We start from the raw sequence: 5478 nt of genomic DNA on the forward strand, positions 1-5478 counted from the left end.
CAAGGAGAGCTTCTACTTCTTAATAGGAGGAGCTCAGTGTCCCATTGTAAAGGGCGTAGAGACAGAGAGGGGCGGACAATTGGAGTTAGTTTTCCATTCCATTTACTACAATGACTGGTTAATATTTGTTCTTGAGTGACCAGAGATAAAGCATCAAGGACAAGGAGCAGGTAGCTGGTTATGTATCTTCCTCTCCCTCTCCCCAACCCAGCCTGGGGTGACATGTTTTGAACCTCAGCAGACTGAGGTTAGGAAGAGAAATAAGAGGACCTAGATCATAAAAGACTCTAGATGGATAAGGGCTGTTCTCTCCTCTGACCCCACATTCCACCCTAAATATACTCTGCTAAGGAGCATAGCAAAAAGCACCTCTGCTGGGTATGGGTTGGGAGGAGGCAGCAGCAGGGAGAACCTGCTAAGGTGTCTTCAGCCACTGAGGCTCAGGTAGGTGAGGCATCTTGATAAGGAAGATAGAGCAGGCCACAGTGAGCACATTTGTCCCCGAGCATGTGAGAATTCTTCCAGTCCCGAAAAATGGCCCAAGGGGACTTTGGGAGGAGAAGACTGAGTTCCTATGTGAGTAAGAGGAGCAAAGAACCTTGTAGTTTTGGAATTAATATTAACAACCTCATTTGTTCCTACAGTTCGATGAGAATGTGAACCTAAAGGAAAAAACAACTGAGGCCAACTTAATATAAGTAGAGCATTTACTTGGGCCAAGCTTGAGGACTGCAACCCAAGAGCATAGTTTCAAGTTGCCCTTAGTATGTGCTCTGGTTAGCAGCAGGTACAAGTAGGTTTTTAAAGGAAAAGAAGAGGAAGAGGAAGTTCCTGAGTTGTTTGCCAAGAATTTCCATGAAAATAACGTAAGCTATTGATTGGCTACACACCGTTCTGTGTATCACAAATTCCAGGAACATAAAGATAGTAGATGAGGTGGCTAGTCAGGAACAAAATGCCTTTAAATGATTGCTTCCAGGCGTGGGTTCAAGGCAGAGCAAGACTGGAGCCCCATGCTCCCCTCTCTGGGCCTGATGAATTTGGCATACCTCATATAGCTCAGACTGCTCTAAGCCATTTTTCTTTTCTCAAGAACTATCTTCTATCTATCTATCTATCTATCTATCTATCTATCTATCTATCTATCTATCTATCTATCTATCTAGGTCTATCTGTGTCTGTCTATCTATCTATCTCTGTCTATCTATCTATTTATCTCTCTCTCTCTATCTCTGTCTATCTATCGATCGATCGAAGCATCTCTTCCAAGAAGGTATACCATTTACACTTTCTGAAAATTTTAATGTGCAAAGAATTCTTTTGAGTTCTCTGTTCTCAGATTTGTCTCTGGTCCTACATTTCTGACCTGCACTCATACTCTGGCTGCTTTCCAGCCTAGCCTCCAGTTAGATTTACTGTCTGACCTCTCCTGTCCTAATCTTCCTGCTTTCTTTCTCAGTCTCCGCTCAGCATGTGCCTTCCTGGTAGGGCCTCTCTGCAGAAAGAAAACCTGCAACGGATTCCCTTCCAGAGCCTGGCCTGGAAGCTGCTCTGCTGGACTCCAACTTTCACATTTTGTGCTGCCTCTAAGGGGAGTTAACAACAATAGTACACATGTATTAAGTATTCACAAACAAATACTGGGTGTTGGTAAGCTGGTAAGAAAAAGGAGCCCAAATGTAATAGGAGCTAATGGCAATTCAAAACTTGCCTTGGAAGTTTCTTTTGTAGCCAAAACATGCAAAGAACTGGCAACGGCATAAACATCATCAATTGAGACCTAGTTAAATACTTTATGGTAATATAAGCTCACATTTAAAGGACTTACCACATGTCAGGCACCATTCTAAGTGTTTTACAAATACAATTGGCCCTCCATATCCCTGGGCTCTGCATCTGTGGATTGAAAATAATAATTTTTAAAGTAACAATAAAAATACAAATAAGTGTTTATGACTACTTATATAACATTTACATAGCATTAAGTGTTATGAGTTACCTAGAGATGATTTAAAGTACATGGGAGGATGTGTGTATGTTATGTGCAAATGTGACACTATTTTATATAAGGGACTTGAATATCTTTGGATTTTGGTATGAGGGGGTATCCTGAAGCCAATACCCCATGTACACTGAGGGATGACTTATTAGCTTATTTAATCATCACGGTTATCATTTGAGGTAGATATGTATTATTTTGATCCTTATAATACCCATAGGGCAACAGAGGCACAAGGTAGAGATGAGGTCTCACCGTGTTACCCAAGCTTGTCTCAAACTCCTGAGCTCCAGCGATCCATCTCTCTTGGCCTCCCAAAGTGCTGGGATTGCAGAAGTGACCCACCGCACCCAGCAACACACACACACACACACACACACACACAAATTTAAAGGATAACACTTATGCTAACTTTAATTTTTAAAACAGAACTGATAGTTGAGATGATAACAGAGTGCCTTGTTATTTTCGTATCTCTAGGATTTTGCTTACGCTGAGCCTTCCAGTGGGAAGTCCTTCTAGCTTTATATTGACCCAGCTGATTTTTACTTATCTCCAAAGTCTAGCTTGTGTTGTTTTCTCCAGAGAGAGTGAACTCTTGCCTTTATACTACTGCTATCCATTGCACACACCTCTTTTACTTCATTTATCTTATCGTGTTGAAAGTATTCGTTTAGGCTGGGTGCAGTGGCTCATGCCTGATATCTCAACACTTTGGGAGGCCATAGCAGAAGTGTAGCTTGAGGCCAGGAGGTTGAGCCCAGCCTGGGCAACATGGCAAAACCCCACCTCTACCAAAAATAAAAAGTAAAAAAACTAGCCAGGCATGGTGGTGTGTACCTGTAGTCCCAGCTATTCAGGAGGCTGAGGTGGGATGATCACCCGAGCCCAGGGAAACTGAGGCTGCAGTGAGCCGTGTTCATGTCACCACACTCCATCCAGCCTGGGTGACAGAGAGGGACCTTGTCTCAAAAAAAAGAAAAAAAAAAAGAAAAGTATGAGTTTAATAGTCTGCCTCCCACAGTACTCAATGAGCTCCTCATAGCCAAGTATCTGGAGCAAAGTAAATGTTCAATAAATAATTGCTTTCCTTTGAATTAAATACCGAGAGAGTGACTCCATTAGCAAGTTTCTCTTTTTTGGCAAGGCAGGGGATATTGTTTACGCGTAGGCCCATATCCTCAGCTATCAGGAAGCAGAGTTCAAAACACTGAGACAGAAGATAAGTGTGACCTTCTGGGCAGGAACTCTAAAATGGGAAATGGTTCCAATGCACTTGGGAGGCTCTGACACTGATTAAAATGGCCTTGACAAGCAGGAAACGAAGTAGGACTCGGCAAGAATCCCAAGGGGCCACTTAGAGAACTTTCTTGGAAGTTTGTTGGTTAAAATATATAAACAGATGAGGTAAGGAGAGTCTTGGGATTGAGAATAAAACCGAAGAGTTCCCTAATGTTAAGAATAAGTTTGGAAGAGCTGGAGTCTAAAATGGGCAGGGGTCTGATAAGTTTGCCAAGAACATCTAAGAGAATTTTTGCCGTATTCACAGTAAGATTGGGGCAGCTGGCCTGCTGGTATTAAAGGCCCAGTGGGCAGGAGTACTTAGCCAGGCTGCTGGGGTCCAGGGGTTAAGGGGAAAGGGTGGGAGCAGCTAGTTGTCAGCAGGCCACATCTTCGAGAGCGCTTTCTTTGTAGGACTAGCTATGACATGGGTGACACATCTTGATACACATTAACATGTCTTCCCAAGGCCAGCTCCTGGTTCTGAGTCCTGGATGACGCCTAGCCCTTGACCTGTTTGAGCTGACAGAGGAGCAGCAGCTTTCCCTGTTACCGCAGCACGCACATGCGCACCACGGTCAGTGTTTACCATACCTGACATCACTTCCACCAATTACCCTCAGAGGGAAGTGTAGAAGCAATTTCATTCTGATTAAGTCACCCTTATTTTCAGTCTGGGATCATTGCAGTGGTAAGTTTCCCTAATTTTCATATCTCTCCAAAGCTAAAAGATACATTTCTGAAGACTTGTCTTAATGCACATATTTTTTAAAAAAGTTTTTAAGGGTTTTGAGCTTTGCCCAAAGCCTCAGATGGAAAAAAGAAAACTATCCAATTTAGAAGCACTAATGAGTATTTTAAACTGTGGCAGAAGCAGTGGGGGTAAACACTGATGCTGTTATTGTTAATAGCCAGCCTAATTTGTAGCATCTAAGGTAACTTTTATGCTCTGCTTGTACTAATTACATTGTGGTTGTAAAAATTGCACAGAATAAGCTTTTTGCCTCTTAACACCTCATTGAAATTACTTAATTTTTAAATCTGAGCCCAAATGGTCATAATTAACTTACTATATACATGCAAACCAGTCTTAATATATTCAGTGTGCTAGGGTTTAATTTTTATTATGCATGTCCAAGTGTCATATATATTAATTTTAAAACTCCAGGTGTTAATGGAGAAAGAAGATGAAACCAAATAGATTAATTTGCATAAAACAAATTAGTATAAATTTACTTTTCCACAATAAGCCCTAGGAAATGAAGACTAATGGACAACTAATTAACAGTCAAGTCATCCTATAGCTGTGATCTATGGCTTTAGCTTCCAAAGGAAAGCATGAGAACAAGGACATTTTACAAATGCAGATTTGCCCAAATTACATTATATCTTCATAATCACCTGAGTTAATATTTATGTGTCATTACTTACATTTTTTTCTAAGCTCATCTATGATCAGTCTTACAAATCTCAATTTAAATGTATACTGGAATATCCAGTATAGAGTTGTTTTAGTCTCCAAGGCACATTATGAGTTGGGCATTTTTGCATAGGTAAAGTGCCAACAGTGGGACTTATTCACCTTTTCCATGTTGGTCCCCTCTACACTTTATAAGTAATGGATTTATAGTGATTTCCTATAAATCATTGCCAAGTTATGGAGATGGAGTCTTAGAGAAGAAACAAAAGCATGCCAAATGGTTATTTATTGTGATCTTTTCCTGTGGCAGCAACTGAGAGGCTAGGGGATGGGCGTGGGAAGTGGTAGAGCTTTACTCTTTACTGGACTTCGTTTTGCACTTTTGAAATTTTATATGCTGTGCTTGCATTACCTATTCAAAACTATTTACTACGAGCCAGGTGTAGTGGCACACCTGCAATCCCAACTACATAGGAGGCTGAGGCAGGAGGATCCCTTGAGCCCAGGAGTTTGAGACCAGCCTAGGCAACATGGTGAGATTCCATAAGAATTTTTTAAAAAGTATATATTAATTTTTTAAAGCTATTGTACAGCCCTGAGACTGAGGGCACCCTGTCCACTCAAACTTAGTTCAGTCAAACAGCCCTCTGAGTATTTGTTAAAAATCATCCCCTTAGGCCCGGCGCGGTGGCTCAAGCCTGTAATCCCAGCACCTTGGGAGGCCGAGACGGGCGGATCACGAGGTCAGGAGATCGAGACCATCCTGGCTAACACGGTG

This window comes from Mandrillus leucophaeus, unplaced genomic scaffold (genome assembly GCF_000951045.1).
Source record: "Mandrillus leucophaeus isolate KB7577 unplaced genomic scaffold, Mleu.le_1.0 Scaffold324, whole genome shotgun sequence".
NCBI classification, from domain to species: domain Eukaryota; kingdom Metazoa; phylum Chordata; class Mammalia; order Primates; family Cercopithecidae; genus Mandrillus; species Mandrillus leucophaeus.